This window comes from Triticum aestivum, chromosome 1B (assembly GCF_018294505.1).
Source record: "Triticum aestivum cultivar Chinese Spring chromosome 1B, IWGSC CS RefSeq v2.1, whole genome shotgun sequence".
NCBI classification, from domain to species: domain Eukaryota; kingdom Viridiplantae; phylum Streptophyta; class Magnoliopsida; order Poales; family Poaceae; genus Triticum; species Triticum aestivum.
Window position 1 is genome coordinate 492,497,401 of NC_057795.1, and position 24,090 is coordinate 492,521,490.

Genomic DNA, 24,090 nt, shown 5'->3' on the forward strand with positions numbered 1-24,090 from the left:
CCCCCCCGAACCGGTCTGGTCCTCAGCGAAGAGACCGAATGCGGGGAAGGGCCGCGCTATTGCCCTTGATTCTTCCGACGTCAGGCGAAACTGGGACTCTTTCCTAGTTCTACGCCAGACCAGAAACCGCCATGATGTAAAAAACTATCATTTGCATAGTATTCATTTTTTGTTCGACTGAATGGGAGGTGACCATGCAAAATTGTTGGCAAATATGCAACGTATGCAATTTTGCGATAATTTTGTGGGGGGATTGACCCTCAACAATGAATTGTTTCTCGATAGCATGATGTGTGATCTGGGACAAATAATATAGATCTCAAGGGCGCATTGTTGCCGCTTTTTGATCACATGTATGCCCTAGATATGGAATATGATCAATATGAGGCCTCTGGCTCGTCGAGGAAGAAAGAAGTTCGAGGAAGCAAACTTTAAGGCCGATGATGATATTGATCTTCTTATGACATGGGAAGAATCTCTCTCGACGCAATCGCCGGGAAAGGTCAATCAAGTGCAAAGTATTAGAAGCGCATCAAGTACTATTTCAAACAACATCTTGGGCGAAGAACATATCGTACCCTGAAATCTTTCACAAACCGATGGGGTAGGTTATTTGGAGCAAGTGAAGCATGCTCCTCCTAGTGGTGCCACCATTGACCAATATGTAAGCAATCTTGTTGTTTTTCATTGCCACATTTGCGTTAACTTTGGGCATTACCGACAAATGACCAAGCCGAAGGGAAATTTGTTTGGCTTCCAACATTGTTGGAATTCGTTGGAAGGACTGGAGAAGTTGAAGACAATAAATGATGATGGTGGTTCAGAAACTGGGAGGAACAACAGTTCCCCTCTGAAGATGGACGACCGTGAAGATGATGATGGTCCTTGAGAGGAAAGGGAAAAGGTGCCTAGAAGTCCCACACTAGAGTCTAGCACGGGTTTGCTCGACATGAGGAAGAGAGGAAAGGAGAAGGTCAAGAGAGAAGTAGAGGTGGATGCGATGAAGAAAAATATCAACGAGTTGGTGAGGACAAGAAATGAGTTCGTCGAGAAGATGAAGCAAGAAAAATTAGAGATGGGGGAGAAGAAGAACCTAGAGAAAAGGATGAGATGGAATGCTATACAAGAGAGGAGACGACGACACGAAGAGACTGAGGCGCAGATGCTCCAAATTCAGATGAACATGGAGGCACTTAGCCTTCAAATTCAGGAGGTTCAGGGGACTACTAAATGCATAGCCAAGCAGAATCAACTCGTCACATGTTGGATCCGAGCCAAAGGTATCCAGTGGCGTGAGAAATTTGGAGAAGACGTAAATGGTGATCATACATTTTAGAAACCTCAATAGTGCACACGCTAGAGTAGGAGGGAATGGTGCAATAGCCGGCAACATCTGATTTGTACATATCACCGGTTAATGCTTTTGTTCATGCAACTTGTTAAAACTATGTGCACCGAGAAACAAAGCCGTGTCTCGAGCAACACCGAACACGTGAGAAAACAACACACCACCTTGACTTCCCCGATCAACGCACCATCCACCCATGATTGCCTAAAATAGGTTGGCAAGTAGGTGACAGGACTTGGTCGGTCTCGAGAAAGGCCTCGTCTTGGATGCACCAACGACAGTGTATCTAGCGCCCCTGAAGCTCAACCTAGGGCAGCAACGAGCACCAAAGGATGGCGACACATAATCTCCATGCCATGTCTCCATACACGATGCTCCCAACAGAGGAACTACGTTGAGAGCACCGCCACCGCCGATTCAAAACCGAGCCTAGGCTTTCACCCGGAGACAATAACAAAACACCAATGCGAGGGGGGAGATGTCGACAGACCTGAGCGACGCCTCCAAGGAGGGGAACGACACCCACGGGTGCCGTCACCACCGACACCGCCCGAAGACGGACATGTATTTTGTTCGTAACATCACACGCCTCCAACCCCTCCCACCGGATTGGGGTGACCGGACGAATGCCCACACGCCAGCCTAGTCCTACGTGGCACACAAAAACTGCTAGAATGCGCCAAGATTCGTGCAAAATTGGTTGGACGAGGATCCATGCGTGTGGGCGAGTTGCCGGACGCCCACACATGTGGGCGTTAGTCTTTCCGTAACTTTATACTAACTTTTGTATAAATTTATACTAAAATTAAGACATTTATTTTGGGACGGAGAGAGTATTATGTAGGGTCAATGTACTAGTTGGTATCTTTTTTTTTAAAACACAGTAGAATCACATATTCTCACATACACACATACACTCATTCATATATGTATACAATATCCAAAACTGCTTGATAGAAGTCCCCATCTTGTTTACTTTGGATTTCAGTCGTATTGAATCCTAGGGTGGTGTGCGGTCAGCAATCCAGATAGGCTCTTGAGATGGGGATAGAACACCGGACAAGGACACGACGTAGCACAGCCGTACAGGTCTCGTCTCCGCAACCCTCTTCAGTGTTGCGCATCCCATTCCCATGTCTATCTGAGGCCTCTATCTGAGACCAGAAAGCTACAACCAGCGGACCGCACTAAAGCACACACTATACATGACAACAAGCAACGCACCATCAACGGCAGTAGCGCTAACAATCCAAATGGATCACATAAGATAGTCGTTGTTAGGATCAGCTCAGCTAGTCGATTTCATTAATCTATGGCTAGGATCAGCACTCCGGCTCAGCAAGTTTAATCCATCAACCTGCTGAGCTACGTCATTTTTTGACATTTTTTTTCCTAAACGCTGTCTAACGAGTACGCGCGATCCAGCGCTCCCGAGCGGCCGCACCACGACCGTCCATCGCGCGTGACACGTGGTCTGGGTGGACCGACCAGGTGGGTGGCGTTTTTTGTCGGGGCGCTTCAAAATTTCGGGAGACGCACTGCTTCCTATCCTGCCGTTTCCCCGTTCCCCACCTCACACCCTCTCCTGGCGACGAGCCAAATCCCGCTCGAAATCCCTAGCTTCGCCGCGAGCGCGGGCGGCGAGAGGGCCGGTGACGAGTTCGATTCAACGAGCGCGGCGACGGCCCGGCAAAGGACCCCCTAGCAGTTCGCCGAGGCGAGGGCGGCGCGCGCGTGCCGTACAAGGAGGAGAAGGCAGCGGCGACGGGGGAGAGGGGTGGAGCTGGTGGTTCAGCGCGAGGCGGCGACGAGCACCCGGAGAGCGAGATCCCGCTTTGCTTCGACGACCTAGGTGAGTTCATCCCACTTTCCCTCCTCCCGCACACATCTCATGGCTGCTGGGGGTTCGTCGTCATCAACGACCGCAGGGGGTGGGGGGAGGGGGGAGAAGCAAGGGTAGAATCAACGGAGATGCTCCCGAGGAGGAGGGAGAGAGGGGAGGGATTTTTCTGTAAGGAGGCGAGGGCCGGGCGAGGGGTACTAGTGGAGGTGGAGCAGCGGGGAGTCGCCGGAGCGCGTGCGCAGGGAGGGTGGGCGTGGTTTCGTGCTCAGCTCAGGTACGACACCCGAGGCTCAAGCGAGGAAGGGGCAGGGAGATGGCAAGGATGAGATGCGGAAGGAGAGGGGCTCAACCTGACACAGTTTTCAGTAGGCAAATTTTCGGCAGCACATGTGTGGTTCAGTATGCAATTTTTTGCGGTTCAGTATGCAATATATCTGATATCTATGTTTCAGTAGGCAATACTGTAGTATAAGGTAGTATGGGTTGTGGTCAGCATGGTTTTCCCAGCAATGAAAAACACTGCAAACATATGTGTTCAACATTTTTGTGTTCATAAGCAACATCTATTTTTTGTGTAGGGCAAAAGTAATGTCGAAACAATGGGGCAGAAGCGAATTTCATACTGATGTAGGACATTACTGTGTTTTTTGTATGCAATTTAGACATAGTTCAGTATGCAATAAACAATGTGTTTTAGTAGGGGCATCAGAATAGATAATAGGCATTTTTGTGGTGTTTTTTTGTAGGAATCAGATATGAGATGAGTAGGCAAAAATGTAGTCAGTTTCTTCTAACTCATTTTTTCAGGCATGAGCATTACCACATACTGTACATGCCTGTCATGGAAGCTGAGTGATGTAGCAATTCTGATAATGGACATCAGGCCAGAAAACATTCAGCTTAGATATAAACCAATGAACTTGATATATCATATGGTAACTGAAAACATGTGGGTTCCATGTCTAACAAGGCATGATATCTATTTGTGAATATACTGAATACATAATTTGTTGTATACAGAGCTTGTGTTACTACCTTATAATCTTCAGTCATATACAGAGTTTGTTATGCAATAAAATTATTCAGAGTAAATTGCCAAAAGCACCACAATTTGCGCCGATCTTTCTCAGAAAACCATCGAACGGCTCACAATTTTGCGAAAACAATCTGCTTTCAGTAAACCTTTTTGCCGAGAGTGGTAAACTATCGATTGAGCTCGTTTTGACATGAAACCTGACATGTGGGTCAGTTTCTTCTAACTCATTTTTCTTTACCTTTTCAAATGCAGGCGAGGCAACAACAGAATGGAGGACTCCACGGATGAACAGAACGGCGAGGTACCTGCCCACTCCCCACTGAACATTTTTTTTCAAAATGACTTTCGGCAGAGAATCAGAGAAAATCATCCTTTTTTCTTTTGTGTTTTGATGTCGCTTTTAACAGGGAGCTGCAAGAGTAATACAAGGCCATAGGTGCCCTAGGAAGAAGCAAGTTCAGGAAGGTAGAAACAGAGCATCGCCAACAAGGCTAGTAAAGTTAAACAAGAGCTTGGACCAACGGTAGAAGGATCTGATAGAAACTTACCATCTGGGAGGCATACTGAAGATCGAAGCAACAACACTGCCCGCAGACCTCAGCAGGTGGGTAATGCAGATCTACGACCCAGCTAGCGAGTGCATCGTTGTCCCAGGCAGGGGCGAGATACCCGTAACAGCCGAAAGCGTCCACCACACCTTGGGTCTTCGTAATTCAGGGGAGGAAGTGTTCTACGGGTGGGATGCAGAAGCAATATCTTTCATAAACAGCAGGTTCGGTTTTTAGAATGGGTGCGCCCCCGAGATAACAACCGTCTGCACCATGATTAAAGAGATGAATGGGAGAGCAGACGACGACTTCATGAGTGCCTGTCTGATTGTGGTAGTTTGGACCTTCATGTGCCCTACAACGAGCTTTCATGTCAGCGCTCGATGCTACCCAATAGTCGCCGACCTAGAGAAAGTGAAGAGGCTCAACTTCTGTGCATTCATAGTGAATCAGATAAAAGCTTCATTATGGGGTAGCAACAAGAAGAAGGCCGTAAACTGTTGTGTGCACCACATGGTGGTAAGTACCACCTGTTAGGCTCTTTTTTCCTTCTTTTTTGTTTTTCATACTTATGCTTGGTTCTGTAGCATAGCAGAAATGAGAAAGGCTAACCCATACTGATTCCCAACTTATTCTTACCAGCTTCTCTTTTTTGTTGTTTTTGTGGCTGCAAAAACAAGTGTTATATGTAGATTCTCTGGTGGTAGACTTCGCAGTACCAGATTTCCCAGTCCAGGTAGAGGCATGGGACAACAAACGTATAGGACTAGTCGCAAAGGCAGACAAAACCCCCCAAGGAGGATACGACAAGCTTAGGGTGAGTTTCTTTTTCATCCATCTTTTTTAAAAGAAGTTTTTTTTTGTTTTCTTTTTTGTCCTGTTTTACAATGTTACCTGACTAGTTCAGGCAGGTGCAACACAATAGCCTTTTCTGGTTAACAACACTAGCCTAATGTGTTTTTTGTCACTCACCCCACCGGATGAATCCAAGATACACAAGCAACGGGCGTATGAATAGCCTTTTTGTTGGGTATGAGGAGACCGAGAAGTTTGTTTTCTCAAAATTGCCACCCATATTCAAAAAAAGTGTATGTTCTCTAGCTTCTTATTTTACAATTTCAGTAGCTTTCCATTTTTCTTTTTCAGTTGTTTTTTACAGTGAAGTTGCACAGCCCTCTCAATTTTGTTTTTCAGTAGTTTTGCCTACGTCTGAAAACATAGAGCAGAAAACAGAGTTTCGCTCCTATCTCTTCTGCTTACATATGCATCAAATTTTTTAGCAGTTGTTTCTTTTTTCCTATATAACACTTCTTTAGTTTTAAAACCATCTGGCTTTATTTTTTGATTCATGATTTTTCTCCTAACATTTCCTTTTTTGTGTGTTTTTTCCTTTGAAAATGCATCTTAATGCAGAAGAAGAGGAAAATCGCTGCAATGGTTAGCTCATTGTGCTCAGAATGGTCGGATAGAATTGGTATATTCATTGAAGAGATCGGCAGTCTGGATAGGGAGGATGACAGGGACTCTAGGAGCAATTCACACAGGACAAAGTGTCGCAGGGCTACACGCGTTCCAGGCATAAGAATCGAAGAGACCGAGCATCATGTGGGCATCCCGGAGGACAATGCAAAGTTTACGCCGACCTTAGAGTCAGGGGAAGATGGACAAGAAAGGTGCAGCGGAAACAACTCTGATGATTTTGTCTCCCCAAGGACCACAGCTTCAAAGCAAAACAAACTCAGATCCAAATTTTTTCCCTCGAGGAACAGTGGAAACGTGACTATCAAACATAAGTCAGCACCCGAGACGGAGCCTGCTAGGGAGGGTGCAAAGGCAGGCAAGCCCCTAGAGTGCAGCCATGCAAATCTCGCAGGCAATATAAACCAACGGGGTCACACAACAACCAATGGTTTTGGAATGCAAACTCACATAACAACAAATACAGATGGACTAGTAGAAAATGGGCACGAGGGCAACACACCTCCGGGCAGTGAAAATATCACAATACTTGATGTCACCCCAATATCATCAGCCCAACCTCTCGACCGTTTTGTGCATCACACACCAAGCCCAACCACTGGTGTTCCATACATGGTGAGCTCCAGCACTCCTGCCACAAGCAAGTCGTGCCCAGCCCCTAGCAGCCAAAAGAAAGGGGGAACACCCACATCAGTGCAATCCAGGGAAGCCCATGCAGCATAGTTGGCAACGGCTACGATCAAGGAGAAGCTACGATTGGGGCCACTCGCACAGCAACAAGCAATGCAATAGGCACAAGCTGGCTCATCAAACCCTGTATTCACACCATCAAGCTACAACAACCACCAAGTCAGAGCAACACAAGATTGTCCATCTTTCGATCTTAACATAAGTTTTTACGAAGATGAGGGCACCAACAGAGGCCAATCCACAGAACTGAGGCCACGCAACCTAGATGCTTGCATGTCAGAAAGCGGAGATGAATGGGGCTTGGATCCAGAGGAGCTACAAAAAGTGTGCTACGAGGCAGAAAAGGCATTTGCATTGAAGAAATAAAAGGAGAGGGTAGAGATCGAGGAGAGGCTAAGAAATGGAAGGCAAATCAACGATCAAAATTCAAAAACACCAGTCACAACAACCACAAACGCAGAAAATGCCGCTAGCTCATCAAGAACTCCAGCAGTGGTTGGGCACGAGCGGAGAGTTGTAAGGGCACCAGCTCAACTCAGGTCGCCATACATACACCTACAGAACACAGATCCATTCTACTGCTCAAAGAAAGTTCGCGACTGTTGGGAAACGTAGTAATTTCAAAAATTTCTTACGCACACGCAAGATCATGGTGATGGCATAGCAACGAGAGGGGAGAGTGTTGTCCACGTACCCTCGTAGATCGTAAGCGGAAGCGTTATGACAACGCGGTTGATGTAGTCCTACGTCTTCACGATCCGACCGATCCAAGCACCGAACGTACGGCACCTCCGTGTTCAGCACACGTTCAGCTCGATGACGTTCCCCGGGCTCCAATCCAGCAAAGCGTCGGGGATGAGTTCCGTCAGCACGACGGCGTGGTGATGATGATGATATTCTACCGGCGCAGGGCTTCGCCTAAACTCCACGACGATATGACCGAGGTGGAATATGGTGGAGGGGGGCACCGCACATGGCTAAGGAACAATCCGTAGATCAACTTGTGTGTCATGGGGTGCCCCCCTGCCCCCGTATATAAAGGAGCAAGGGAGGAGGAGGCGGCCAGCCAAGGGAGGGCGCGCCAGGGAGGAGTCCTACTCCCACCGGGAGTAGGACACCCTCCTTTCCTAGTCCAACCAGGAGACCTTCCATGTAGTAGGAGTAGGAGAGAAGGAAAGGGAAGAGAGAAGGGAAGGAAGGAGGGGGTGCGGCCCCTCCCCCTAGTCCAATTCGGACTAGGCCTTGGGGGGGCGCGCGGCCTGCCCTAGGCAGCCCCCCTCTCTTTCCCGTATGGCCCAATAAGGCCCAATACTTCTCCCGGCGAATTCCCGTAACTCTCCGGTACTCCGAAAAATACCCGAATCACTCAGAACCTTTCCGAATTCCAAATATAGTCGTCCAATATATTGATCTTTACGTCTCGACCATTTCGAGACTCCTCGTCATTTCCCCGATCTCATTCGGGACTCCGAACTCCTTCGGTACATCAAAACTCATAAACTCATAATATAACTGTCATCGAAACCTTAAGCGTGCGGACCCTACGGGTTCGAGAACTATGTAGACATGACCTAGAACTGTTTCCGGTCAATAACCAATAGTGGAACCTGGATGTTCATATTGGCTCCTACATATTCTACGAAGATCTTTATCGGTCAAACCGCATAACAACATACGTTGTTCCCTTTGTCATCGGTATGTTACTTGCCCGAGATTCGATCGTCGTATCCAATACCTAGTTCAATCTCGTTACCGGCAAGTCTATTTACTCGTTCCGTAATACATCATCCCACAACTAACTCATTAGTTGCAATTCTTGCAAGGCTTAAGTGATGTGTATTATCGAGAGGGCCCAGAGATACCTCTCCGACAATCGGAGTGACAAAACCTAATCTCGAAATATGCCAACCCAACATGTACCTTCGGAGACACCTGTAGAGCACCTTTATAATCACCCAGTTACATTGTGACGTTTGGTAGCACACAAAGTGTTCCTCTGGTAAACGGGAGTTGCATAATCTCATAGTCACAGGAACATGTATAAGTCATGAAGAAAGCAGTAGCAACATACTAAACGATCGTGTGCTAAGCTAACGGAATGGGTCAAGTCAATCACATCATTCTCCTAATGATGTGATCCCGTTAATCAAATGACAACTCTTTTGTCCATGGCTAGGAAACTTAACCATCTCTGATTCACGAGCTAGTCAAGTAGAGGCATACTAGTGACACTATGTTTGTCTATGTATTCACACATGTATTATGTTTCCGGTTAATACAATTTTAGCATGAATAATAAACATTTATCATGAAATAAGGAAATAAATAAGAACTTTATTATTGCCTCTAGGGCATATTTCCTTCAGTCTCCCACTTGCACTAGAGTCAATAATCTAGTTCACATCACCATGTGATTTAACACCAATATTCACATCTGTATGTGATTAATACCCATAGTTCACATCGTCATGTGATCAACGCCCAAAGGGTTTACTAGAGTCAATAATCTAGTTCACATGGCTATGTGATTAACACCCAAAGAGTACTAAGGTATGATCTTGTTTTGCTCATGAGAGAAGTTTAGTCAACAGGTCTGTCACATTCAGAGCCGTATGTATTTTGCAAATATTCTGTGTCCACAATGCTATGCACGGAGCTACTCTAGCTAATTGCTCCCACTTTCAATATGTATCCAGATTGAGACTTAGAGTCATCTAGATCAGTGTCAAAACTTGCATCGACGTAACCCTTTACGACGAACCTTTTGTCACCTCCATAATCGAGAAACATATCCTTATTCCACTAAGGATAATTTTGACCGCTGTCCAGTGATCTACTCCTAGATCACTATTGTACTCCCTTGCCAAAATCAGTGTAGGGTATACAATAGATCTGGTACACAGCATGGCATACTTTATAGAACCTATGGCCAAGGCATAGGGAATGACTTTCATTCTCTTTCTATCTTCTGCCTGTGGTCGGGTTTTGAGTCTTACTCAATTTCACACCTTGTAACACAAGCAAGAACTCTTTCTTTGACTGTTCCATTTTGAACTACTTCAAAATCTTGTCAAGGTATGTACTCATTGAAAAAAAAACTTATCAAGTGTCTTGATCTATCTCTATAGATCTTGATGCTCAATATGTAAGCAGCTTCATCGAGGTTTTCCTTTGAAAAACTCCTTTCAAACACTCCTTTATGCTTTGCAGAATAATTCTACATTATTTTCGATCAACAATATGTCATTCACATATACTTATCAGAAATGCTGTAGTGCTCCCACTCACTTTCTTGTAAATACAGGCTTCACCGCAAGTCTGTATAAAACTATATGCTTTGATCAACTTATCAAAGCGTATATTCCAACTCCGAGATGCTTGCACCAGTCCATAGATGGATCGCTGGAGCTTGCATATTTTGTTAGCACCTTTATGATTGACAAAACCTTCTGGTTGCATCATATACAACTCTTCTTTAATAAATCCATTAAGGAATGCAGTTTTGTTTATCCATTTGCCAGATTTCATAAAATGCGGCAATTGCTAACATGATTCGGACAGACTTAAGCATAGATACGAGTGAGAAACTCTCATCGTAATCAACACCTTGAACTTGTCGAAAACCTTTTGCGACAATTCTAGCTTTGTAGATAGTAACACTACTATCAGCGTCCGTCTTCCTCTTGAAAATCCATTTATTCTCAATTGCTTGCCGATCATCGGGCAAGTCAACCAAAGTCCACACTTTGTTCTCATACATGGATCCCATCTCAGATTTCATGGCCTCAAGCCATTTTGCGGAATCTGGGCTCATCATCGCTTCCTCATAGTTCGCAGTTTCGTCATGGTCTAGTAACATAACTTCTAGAACAAGATTACCGTACCACTCTGGTGTGGATCTCACTCTGGTTGATCTATGAAGTTCTGTAGTAACTTGATCTGAAGTTACATGATCATCATCATTAGCTTCCTCACTAATTGGTGTAGGATTCACAGGAACAGATTTCTGTGATGAACTACTTTCCAATTTGGGAGTAGGTAAAGTTACCTCATCAAGTTCTACTTTCCTCCCACTCACTTCTTTCGAGAGAAACTCCTTCTCTAGAAAGGATCCATTCTTAGCAACGAATATCTTGCCTTCGGATCTGTGATAGAAGGTGTACCCAACAGTTTCCTTTGGGTATTCTATGAAGATGCACTTCTCCAATTTGGGTTTGAGCTTATCAAGATGAAACTTTTTCACATAAGCATCGCAGCCCCAAACTTTAAGAAACGACAACTTGGGTTTCTTGCTAAACCACAGTTCATATGGTGTCGTCTCAACGGATTTAGATGGTTCCCTATTAAACGTGAATGCAACTGTCTCTAATGCATAATCCCAAAACGATATTGGTAAATCGGTAAGAAACATCATAGATTGTACTATATCCAATAAAGTACGGTTATGACGTTCGGACACACCATTATGATGTGGTGTTCCAGGTGGCATGAATTTGTGAAACTATTCCACATTGTTTTAATTGAAGACCAAACTCGTAACTCAAATATTTGTCTCCGCGATCAGATCGTAGAAACCTTTTTCTTGTCACGATGATTTTCCACTTCACTTTGAAATTCTTTGAACTTTTCAAATGTTTCAGACTTATGTTTCATCAAGTAGATATACCCATATCTGCTCAAATCATCTGTGAAGGTCAGAAAATAATGATACCCGCCGCGAGCCTTAACACTCATCGGATCGCATACATCAGTATGTATTATTTCCAATAAGTCAGTTGCTTGCTCCACTGTTCCGAAGAACGGAGTCTTAGTCATCTTGCCCATGAGGCATGGTTCACAATCATCAAGTGATTCATAATCAAGTGATTCCAAAATCCCATCAGCATGGAGTTTCTTCATGCGCTTTACACCAATATGACCTAAACGGCAGTGCCACAAATAAGTTGCACTATCATTATTAACTTTGCATCTTTTGGTTTCAATATTATGAATATGTGTATCACTACGATCGAGATCCAATGAACCATTTTCATTGGGTGTGTAACCATATAAGGTTTTATTCATGTAATCAGAACAACAATTTATTCTCTTACTTAAATGAATAACCGTATTGCAATAAATACGATCAAATCATATTCATGCTCAACGCAAACACATAATAACATTTATTTAGGTTCAACACTAATCCCGAAAGTATAGGGAGTGTGCGATGATGATCATATCAATCTTGAAACTACTTTCAACACACATCGTCACTTCACCCTTAACTAGTTTCTGTTTATTCTGCAACTCCCGTTTCGAGTTACTACTCTTAGCAACTGAACCAGTACCAAGTACCGAGGGGTTGCTATAAACACTAGTAAAGTACACATCAATAACATGTATATCAAATATACTTATGTTCACTTTGCCATCCTTCTTATCCGCCAATCACTTGGGGTAGTTCCGCTTCCAGTGACCAATCCCTTTGCAGTAGAAGCACTTAGTCTCAGGCTTAGGACCAGACTTGGGCTTCTTCACTTGAGCAGCAACTCGCTTGCCGTTCTTCTTGAAGTTCCCCTTCTTCCCTTTGCCCTTTTCTTGAAACTAGTGGTCTTGTCTACCATCAACACTTGATTGTTTTTCTTGATTTCTACCTTCGTCGATTTCAGCATCACGAAGAGCTCGGGAATTGTTTTCGTCATCCCTTGCATTATAGTTCATCACGAAGTTCTACTAACTTGGTGGTGGTGACTAGAGAATTCTGTCAATCACTATCTTATCTGGAAGATTAACTCCCACTTGATTCAAGCGATTGTAGTACCCAGACAATCTGAGCACATGCTCACTAGTTGAGCGATTCTCCTCCATCTTTTAGCAATAGAACTTGTTGGAGACTTCATATCTCTCAACTCGGGTATTTGCTTGAAATATTAACTTCAACTCCTGGAACATCTCATATGGTCCATGACGTTCAAAACGTCTTTGAAGTCCCGATTCTAAGCCGTTAAGCATGGTGCACTAAACTATCAAGTAGTCATCATATTGAGCTAGCCAAACGTTCATAACGTCTGCATCTGCTCCTGCAATAGGTTTGTCACCTAGCGGTGCATCAAGGACATAATTCTTCTGCGCAGCAATAAGGATAAACCTCAGATCACGGATCCAATCCGCATCATTGCTACTAACATTTTTCAACACAATTTTCTCTAGGAACATATCAAAATAAACATATGAGAGCAACAACGCAAGCTATTGATCTACAACATAATTTGCAAAATACTACCAGGACTAAGTTCATGATAAATTTAAGTTCAATTAATCATATTACTTAAGAACTCCCACTTAGACAGACATCTCTCTAGTCATCTAAGTGATCACGTGATCCAAATCAACTAAACTATAACCGATCATCACGTGAGATGGAGTAGTTTTCAATGGTGAACATCTTATGTTGATCATATCTACTATATGATTCACGCTCGACCTTTCGGTCTCCGTGTTCCGAGGCCAAATCTGCATATGCTAGGCTCGTCAAGTATAACCTGAATATTCTGCGTGTGCAAAACTGGCTTGCACCCGTTGTAGATGGACGTAGAGCTTATCACACCCGATCATCACGTGGTGTCTGGGCACGACGAACTTTGGCAACGGTGCATATTCAGGGAGAACACTTCTTGATAATTTTTAGTGAGAGATCATCTTAAAATGCTACCGTCAATCAAAGCAAGATAAGATGCATAACGGATAAACATCACATGCAATCAATATAAGTGATATGATATGGCCATCATCATCTTGTGCTTGTGATCTCCATCTCTGAAGCACCATCATGGTCACCATCGTCACCGGCGCGACACCTTGATCTCCATCGTAGCATCGTTTGTCGTTTACGCCATCTATTGCTTCTACGACTATCACTACAGCTTAGTGATAAAGTAAAGCAATTACAGGGCGTTTGCATTTCATACAATAAAGCGACAACCATATGGCTCCTGCCAGTTGCCGATAACTTCGGTTACAAAACATGATCATCTCATACAATAAAATATAGCATCATGTCTTGGCCATATCACATCACAACATGCCCTGCAAAAACAAGTTAGACGTCCTCTACTTTGTTGTTGCAAGTTTTACGTGGCTGCTACGGGCTTAAGCAAGAACCAATCTCACCTACGCATCAAAACCACAACGATAGTTTGTCAAGTTGATGCTGTTTTAACCTTCGCAAGGACCGGGTGTAGCCACACTCGGTTCAACTAAAGTTGGAGAAACTGACACCCGCTAGTCACCTGTGTGCAAAGCACGGCGGTAAAACCAGTCTCGCGTAAGCGTACGCGTAATGTCGGTCCGGGCCGCTTCATCCAACAATACCGCCAAACCAAAGTATAACATGCTGGTAAGTAGTATGACTTATATCGCCCACAACTCATTTGTGTTCTATTCGTGCATATAACATCAAACCATAAAACCTAGGCTCGGATGCCACTGTTGGGGAACGTAGTAATTTCAAAAATTTCCTACGCACATGCAAGATCATGGTGATGGCATAGCAACGAGAGGGGAGAGTGTTGTCCACGTACCCTCGTAGACCATAAGCGGAAGTGTTATGAGAATGCGGTTGATGTAGTCGTACGTCTTCACGATCCGACCGATCCAAGCACCGAACGTACGGCACCTCCGTGTTCAGCACACGTTCAGCTCGATGACGTTCCCCGGGCTCCAATCCAGCAAAGCGTCGGGGATGAGTTCCATCAGCATGACGGCATGGTGACGATGATGATGTTCTACCGGTGCATGGCGTCGCCTAAACTCCGCGACGATATGACCGAGGTGGAATATGGTGGAGGGGGGCACCGCACACGGCTAAGGAACGATCCGTAGATCAACTTGTGTGTCATGGGGTGCCCCCTGCCCCCGTATATAAAGGAGCAAGGGAGGAGGAGGCGGCCGGCCAAGGGAGGGCGCGCCAGGGAGGAGTCCTACTCCCACCGGGAGTAGGACACCCTCCTTTCCTAGTCCAACTAGGAGACCTTCCATGTAGTAGGAGTAGGAGAGAAGGAAAGGGAAGAGAGAAGGGAAGGAAGGAGGGGGTGCGACCCCTCCCCCTAGTCCAATTCGGACTAGGACTTGGGGGGCGCGCGGCCTGCCCTAGGCAGCCCCTCTCTCTTTCCCGTATGGCCCAATAAGGCCCAATACTTCTCCCGGCGAATTCCCGTAACTCTCCGGTACTCCGAAAAATACCCGAATCACTCGGAACCTTTCCGAATTCCAAATATAGTCGTCCAATATATCGATCTTTACGTCTCGACCATTTCGAGACTCCTCGTCATGTCCCCGATCTCATCTGGGACTCCGAACTCCTTCGGTACATCAAAACTCATAAACTCATAATATAACTGTCATCGAAACCTTAAGCGTGCGGACCCTATGGGTTCGAGAACTATGTAGACATGACCTAGAACTGTTTCCGGTCAATAACCAATAGTGGAACCTGGATGTTCATATTGGCTCCTACATATTCTACGAAGATCTTTATCGGTCAAACCGCATAACAACATACGTTGTTCCCTTTGTCATCGGTACATTACTTGCCCGAGATTCGATCGTCGGTATCCAATACCTAGTTCAATCTCGTTACCGGCAAGTCTCTTTACTCGTTCCATAATACATCATCCCACAACTAACTCATTAGTTGCAATGCTTGCAAGGCTTAAGTGATGTGTATTATCGAGAGGTCCCAGAGATACCTCTCCGACAATCGGAGTGACAAAACCTAATCTCGAAATACGCCAACCCAACATGTACCTTCGGAGACACCTGTAGAGCACCTTTATAATCACCCAGTTACGTTGTGACGTTTGGTAGCACACAAAGTGTTCCTCTGGTAAACGGGAGTTGCATAATCTCATAGTTACAGGAACGTGTATAAGTCATGAAGAAAGCAGTAGCAACATACTAAACGATCGTGTGCTAAGCTAACGGAATGGGTCAAGTCAATCACATCATTCTCCTAATGATGTGATCCCGTTAATCAAATGACAACTCTTTTGTCCATGGCTAGGAAACTTAACCATCTTTGATTCACGAGCTAGTCAAGTAGAGGCATACTAGTAACACTATGTTTGTCTATGTATTCACACATGTATTATGTTTCCGGTTAATACAATTCTAGCATGAATAATAAACATTTATCATGAAATAAGGAAATAAAAAATAACTTTATTATTGCCTCTAGGGCATATTTCCTTCAGCGACATCTACGATGTTGTGTGCCAGTATAGTGTGACCCACACAACGCAAGCCGACACTAAGTAAGGAAATGCAATCTTTTCTTTTAGGCTTGGTTTTTTGGGGTTTCTTTTTTAATTGCTTCGTTTCAATACACGAGCTAACATTTTTTTCTGTTTTATTTGTATATGCCAAAATTCAAAACAGAAAGCCAATCATAAACTATGACGCGCTCTACATCAGCTGCAATGAACTTGCACAATTGATGGCACCTGGACAGAAGATGGACAACATGGTGGCCGAGATTGCAATTATTGCATTGAGTGAAGCAGGGCTGAGGCCAAAGAAGAGATTAATGCCACTATGAGTAGCTGTAAGAATCCCCCCTATCCCTTTTTTGTGATCTTATTTTTTGTTTTTTATTCTAGAAGCACAACAACTAATATGTTACCACTTTCTCTTCTTTTTCGACAACATCTACTAGACATTCTTCCAGAACAATAGTTTCACAAGGAAGGACATAGACAAGCATTTTGACAACAAAACCAGGAGGCTAAGCAGATGTGAATCAGTAAGAAAAAAATGACAATGCGATTTTCTTCATGCTTTGCTCTATCCTTTTTATCTTTTTTGTCCCATATCACCCACTCTCATCAACCAGGTATCATTTCCGACACTCGAGATTCTGGACAAGGAGAATCCAAAGGAAACAGGGCATTTGTAACGCCCGGGATCCGATGCGCCAGGTGTCTTCCAGTTATTCGTCGCCGTTGCCATGTCATTGCTTGCGTGTTGCAATTTTCCATGTCATCATCTGCATTTCGTCTGCCTGTTTTTCAAAACTTGCATCCGTTCGGGTTCCCCCGGTTCTCTCCGTTGTCGGTTCTGAGCACAACCACACTCGCACGCGCCCGTCGCACCTCTCAGACCTTGTTTCGTGAGCGGGTTAAAAACGTTCTCGGAATGGACCGAGATTTGCCGAGTGGCCTTAGTATATCACCGATAGACCGGCCGTCAAATTTTGTTCCATTTGGAGGTCGTTTGATGCCCCAACGGTTAACCGCGTAGGCCGAAACCCCTCTCTCTTTGCAGCCCAGCCCCTCTTCACCACAGCCCGTGAGCCCATCCAAACCCCCTCCATGCTCTCAGTCGTTGGATCATGACCGTGTGGGCGAAAACCGCACCCCATTTGAACTCCCCTAGCTCCCTCTACCTATAAAAACGCCCCTCCCCCTCCACTTTCGGGTCCAAACCTAGCCCCGCTCCCCTCGCGCCGCCGGACATGTCCGCTCCCTTGCCAGACACGTCCGCCCCGCCGCCGCAGGCAACCGGCAACTGCCATGTGGTCCGCCTCCGCCTCCCGCGCCACCGGCCCGCTCGGCATGGAGCGGGCCCGCTGAGCCCATTCGGCGCCGCCCCGCGCCCGCGCGTCCTCTGCCGCCCGCGTCCATCTCCGGCCACCGGAACCCCGCCGGACTCCGCCGCCTGCCACCTCGGCTTCCCACCACCGGGCGCCACGCCGCCGCCGGTGAGCTCCCGCCAGACCTCGCCAGGATCAACCCCGCCGACGTGCTCCGCGCCGCCGACACCGTCGTCCCCGTGCCTCGCGCCGCCCCTCGCCGGAGCGCACCCGTGCCGCACCGCCTCCTCTCTACGCCGGAGAACGCCGCGTGCCGCCGCCCGGCACCATCGTCACCGGATCCGGCGCCCCCGCACCCAGATCCGCCTGTTCCCCAGCCTCCCCGCCGCCTTTGGGCCTCGCCATCGCCGGAGTGGCCCTCCACTACCGCCGCCATGTCCCTGCTCGGGACGAGCAGAGGAGCTGCTCGTCCAGCGCGCATCGCACCGGCGTGGGCCAGCGCCTTCCCCGCGGCCAAGCCCAACTCCCCGGCCCGCCTCGTCCTCCCCCTCCTGGGCCAAGCCCAACGTGAGCACCTCCTCTATCCCTCGCTCTGTGTGATATTTAGCTATTTTGCGCCGCTCGTTTTTTTCCAGAAACTGCTAAGTCCTCAGAAATTCATAAAATATGTGCATGTTTGACCTGCCATAACTTTCTGCTCGTAGCTCCATTTTGCATGTATGATATATCAAAATGTTCATTGTGAGATGCTCTACATTTACGTCCACCGTGCCATGCCTGTTTGAGTTCATCTTGATGCCCTAATCATTGTTGCAAGAGTGCTATATGATGTTAAACTGCTATCTGTTAACATAACTTGGTGATTTTTCTTTTTCATTGCATTTTGTGTGTGCATCCTATGAGCTTGATGTCTACATGAGTTTTGAGCTACTTCATGCCTTCTTTACAGTGGTGCAATCCATGTATTTGTGTGTGCCTTGTGGTGAGTGCATCGAGCTCGTGAAGTAGGGTACTAGTTGGTACTGTTTTGCTAGGCTGAATCTGTTATATCATGATGCTATGTAAACCTGCTGCTACAAGTCATTTTATGCATAATCTGGAGATGTTCACTAAGGATGTTTTGTTATACATGATCCATGCCTTTGGTTGCATTTATAGTTTGCTGTTGCTTATTGTAATTTTACTCTCAAACTTGCTAAATAATGTTTCTGTCATCCTGTTAACATGAAGTTCAGTTTTGCCATGTGACTTGCTAGTGATCCATGCACCCTATGACTATGCTATTGCCATGATTAGCTCCATAAATATGTCATATTACTGTTGTCACCTTGTCATGCCATGTAATGCTCTTTGGTGAGTTGTACAATCTCACCAACATGCCTACTTATTGTTGTTCCTGCCAATGTCTGAATATGTCATATCATTTGCCATGTTTGCATGGATGCTACCATGTTTTCTGTTGATCTTTGGAATTAGTTTAGTAAGGGAGATTTGTTTTTTGTCTTCAGTACTAGCATGCCATGCCTTTGTTTGCCATGATAGCTTGTTGTAACATGTTGTTTGATAGCTCTAAACATTGCAACCTGATGTTATTTCTGCCATGCACAGTGATTTCTGCCAAGTCTGTGAAACTCTTATTATTTGCAATCTTGCCATGTCCTTTTGAGAATGTTCTAGTGATTTCTGGAGATAGCTCAGTGTTCATGTCTTGTCATGCTTTACCTGTACATCATGTCCATGCCTTTTGTTTTCATGTTGAGGTGTTGTAGCATATTGTTTTGATGCTTGCTAGATGCCTAGTTGCTGTTTTGGACAGCTTGTCCTCTAAACTTGTTTCATGTGTATGTGTTGAACCGTTGCTCCATTTTGAGCATGCTCTATATGAAACTTGCTTAGAGTTACATGCAGTTTCATCTTATCATGTTGCATCCATATTTTGAGGGTATTTGCTTGATGTTTGAATGCATTTTGCATCAATGCCATGTTTGACTTGTTTTGCTCATATCTTCTAGGCCGTAGCTCCGTACTAAATGAACTTTATATGTAACTTGACTAGAATTTCGTGTAGAGCATCTTGGTGCATTTAAATTTGCTATTTAACAACTTGAACATAAGGTTTATTCAGATCTGGACCAATTTCAAAATTTTCTTATGAGGACTTACCAGATTTATTTTATGTTGTTTCTGGCCTCATTTAAACTTGCTTTGATGTGTTGCTCTTGTATGCATTATCTCTTGCCATGAGTAGCTTCATGTAACCTTTGTCATGCATCATGATTGGTTGAGCATCATGCCATGTCTATGTGTTGTGTGTTTACCGTGTGTTTGCTTCTTTCCAGTTGTGCTCCTTCTCTTTAGTTCCTGTTTCGTTGTGATCGTGAGGATTCGTTCATCTACGCTTGGTTCGTCTTCGTCCGTTCGTCTTCTTCATGGACTCGTTCTTCTTCCTAGCGGGATTTCAGGCAAGATGACCATTACCCTGGATCTCACTACTATCATTGCTATGCTAGTTGCTTCGTTCTATCGATATGCTGCGCTACCTATCACTTGCTCTGCAAGCCTCCCAAATTGCCATGTCAGCCTCTAACCTTTTTCACCCTTCCTAGCAAACCGTTGTTTGGTTATGTTACCGCTTTGCTCAGCCCCTCTTATAGCATTGTTAGTTGCAGGTGAAGTTGAAGATTCCTCCATGATGGACATGATTATGTTGGGATATCACAGTATCTCTTATTTAATTAATGCATCTATATACTTGGTAAAGGGTAGAAGGCTCGGCCTTATGCCTGGTGTTTTGTTCCACTCTTGCCGCCCTAGTTTCCGCCATACCGATGTTATGTTCCTTGATTTTGCGTTCTTTACGCGGTTGGGTGATTTATGGGACCCCCTTGACAGTTCGCTTTGAATAAAACTCCTCCAGCAAGGCCCAACCTTGGTTTTACCATTTGACTCACCTAAGCCTTTTTCCCTTGGGTTTCCGGAGCCCGAGGGTCATCTTTATTTACCCCACCGGGCTAGTGCTCCTTCGAGTGTTGGTCCAAACCGAGCGATGTCCGGCGCCCCCTGGGCAACCAGAGTCTATGCCAACCCGACGTCTGGCTCATCTGATGTGTCCTGAGAACAAGATACGTGCGACTCCTATCGGGATTTGTCGGCACATCGGGCTGCTTTGCTGGTCTTGTTTTACCATTGTCGAAATGTCTTGTAAACCGGGATTCCAAGACTGATCGGGTCTTCACGGGAGAAGGAATATCCTTCGTTGACCATGAGAGCTTGTGATGGGCTAAGTTGGGACACCCCTGCAGGATATAAACTTTTGAGAGTCGTGCCCACGGTTATGTGGTAGATGGGAATTTGTTAATGTCCGATTGTAGATAACTTGACACCAGATCCGATTTAAAACGCATCAACCGCGTGTGTAGCCGTGATGGTCTCTTTTCGGCGGAGTCCGGGAAGTGAACACGGTTTTGGGTTATGTATGAGCGTAAGCAGTTTCAGGATCACTTCTTGATCATTGCTAGCTACACGACCGTTTCGTTGCTTCTCTTCTTGCTCTTATTTGCGTATGTTAGCCACCATCTCATGCTTAGTCGCTGCTGCAACCTCACCACTTATCCTTTCCTTATCCATTAAGCTTTGCTAGTCTTGATACCCATGGTAATGGGATTGCTGAGTCCTCGTGGCTCACAGATTACTACAACAACAGTTGCAGGTGCAGGTTATGCGATGATCATGACGCGAGAGAGATTTTGCTTGTTTTGGAGTTCTTCTTCTGCTTCTTCTTTGATCAGGGGATAGGTTCCAGGTCGGCAGCCTGGGCTAGCAGGGTGGATGTCATTTGAGTTTCTGTTTGTGTTTCATCCATAGTCGGATGATTCTCTTATGTATGATGTTGTTGTATTCATGTGGCATTGTTTGCCTCTTGTATGTATCCCCAACTATTATGTAATGGCACGACGTAATGATATCCACCTTGCAAAAGCATCTCCAATATGCACTTCTATCCTTGGTGGGACCTTCGAGTTCCTTTAGGATAAGATCGCATATTGGGCGTGACAAGTTGGTACCAGAGCCTCGACCGACCATAGGAGCCCCCCTTGATTGATCGTGTAGTTTGGCTATTGTCGAGTCTAGAAGAAAACTATTTTCGGAGTCTAGTTATACCGGAGAGTAGGAATTCTTTTTACTCCTCAGCCCCTTCATCGCTCTGGTGAGGAATCTTGACGTAGGTGTTTTGAATTACTCCTCTTCCCTTTCAAACTTTCTTTAGGATCATGTAGTTGGTTTTCCGATCGTTGGTTCTCAGCTCTTTTCATCCGGTGCATTTCTCGTCAAGTTGACTCGAGCCTCTTCATCGTTGCCAAGTTCAATCCTCAGTTGTTTTCTTTTTCCCACCCGCCCACCCCTTTTATCCTCGGAGCCGGAGTCCTTAATCGAGTATCCATCCTACTCGTGTGAAGCCTTTGCTTTCTTTCAACCGGTGTTTTCTCTTCAAGATATCCGTCGGTTCTCCCTTCCAGGTGCTTTTTTTCCCGCCCTCCCACCCTCTTCTTCCCGGAGCCTGAGACTCATCGAGCATCAATTTAATTTGTGTGGAGCCTCTTCAGTCTTTCGTCAATTGTTTCAACCAGTGAATTCTTGTTTTGTTCGACATCCTTCATCTCTAATTCTTCTCTAGTGGACTCAATTCAAGTTTTTCAGGTTGATCATATTCTTTTCCTTGGATCAAGTGTTTTCCCTACTCGTTCGCCTCTCACCAGTTTATCCTTCCGGAGTGCTCAAGACATCTCAGGAGATTCGTCTGTGTTCCAATTAATTCGATATTGTCACCTCATTCAAATATTTCAATTGTTCCGGTGCATCATCTATCTGTTCAACATCCATTTCCAACGGTGTTTTTCTTTTTAGTGGGCCCATAACCCACATGTCTTTTCCCAGGATCTTACCTGACTCTTCTAATTATTCCGGATCCATTCCTAATTCTTTTCGAAGTGTGACGTAAGAATGGATTTCATCAGTCAGAGGCTTTTCCAAGATCAATTTCAAATTATCTTTCATTGTTGACTCAACCTCTTCGCTTTTTGTCGTGGAAATATCATGTCAGATGTCCTCGTGAAAGGACTTAGTCGTGGAGCCATCGCAATGGGTTAGCTTAAAGGGGTTAAACCGGACAAAGGACACGAGGGTTTTATACTAGTTCGGCCCCTTCGATGAAGGTAAAGGCCTACGTCTAGTTGTGATGGGATTATTGGGGTCTCGATAACCAGGGAGCTAAACACGCTATGCTTGGCTCTCGAGTTGTTGTTTCTTGTCCCTGAACCGCCGCCAGGTCGTCCCCTTATATACACGAGTTGACGCCCGACCGGTTTACAGAGTCCTGAGGCTGGCTCATACAAGTGTCTGGCTCGGTCTCTCCTTTCCTATCTTACGATACAAGTTCCATAACCATGGCGGTTTACCACTATGGGCCCTAATCCGCCTTTGGGCTCCGGGCCTCTAAGCTTCATTAGTCAAGAGCCATCTTCTGGGTCTTCGTGGGCTTCAATATAGTTGAAGGTGAACCGGCCCCTCCTGGGCGGTTTACACTCAGTAGTTATATCCCCAACATTAGGCCCCAGATTGATTTGAACCTGTTCATGTCAATCTTCAATACTTAAAGAAGTTCTGTGAACATCTCCTTATATTTCTTGAAACCGCCATGATGTCTTCTCCTGTAAACTTTGTTAAACCGCCATGACGTCATCCTCTGGCCACAACAATGGATCATCATGACGTCATCTCCGTATAAAAAGATTAAAAAGATTCCCTTCAATAATGGTATCCTGAAGATCGAGGCGACAACCGCGCCCACTTTTGCCGCTTCAGGCTCCTTGATTCTCGCGCCTGCCATTTATCCCTTTGCCTTATAAATAGGCTCAGGGGTCCTTTCTTTCTTCCCCTTCCGTGCCTCTTCTTCCTCCTCGCGACGCTCAAGCTCTGAAGCTCCGCCACCGCCCTCAACCTTCGAGCACTGCATCGACAAAGGCCGCTGCATCAACCTGATCGTACCAGAAACCTGCGGCTCTTCTCCGCTATCCCTGCGCATGTGGTAAGCCTCCTCCTCTCAACCGTAGATCTATATTTAGGGTTTCTATGTTCATCCGTGTTCATAAGTGTTCATCATTGCTTGCTGCCTTTGTGCTTACTGTTTGAAACTAGATGAACTTATCATCCTCCTCTGGCGGCCAAAGTTTGTAACTTTAGTTTACCTCGCCGTAGTATCTCCTCTTGCCTTGATAGTTCCCTTCTGGACTTATGGAGTTCTGTCGTTGCCATTTTAGGGCTCAGAATAATTTTCTTACTGAACCACGGTAGATCCAAATTTATACTGTCATTTTGTGAAACCTGTTTCTGTCAACACTTAGTAGATTTTCAGCTCTGGCTCTTCCACCTAAGGGCGGTTTAACTTTTAGTAGTTGACAATCCGTGATATGCCATTAGCCCTCACTTAAACCGCCATCTTGACTTGAATAGTAATTTCCAGTTTATCTCACATGTATGCTTTGATCAAATTCCCGGTTTAACACCGATTAGTGCACT

General features: G+C 45.4%; 1 pseudogene; it reads left to right on the forward strand.

The window, feature by feature from the left end:
* Positions 1 to 949: 949 nt before the first annotated feature.
* LOC123079136 (uncharacterized) overlaps positions 950 to 24,090 on the forward strand; it is a 39,229-nt pseudogene continuing 16,088 nt past the window's right edge.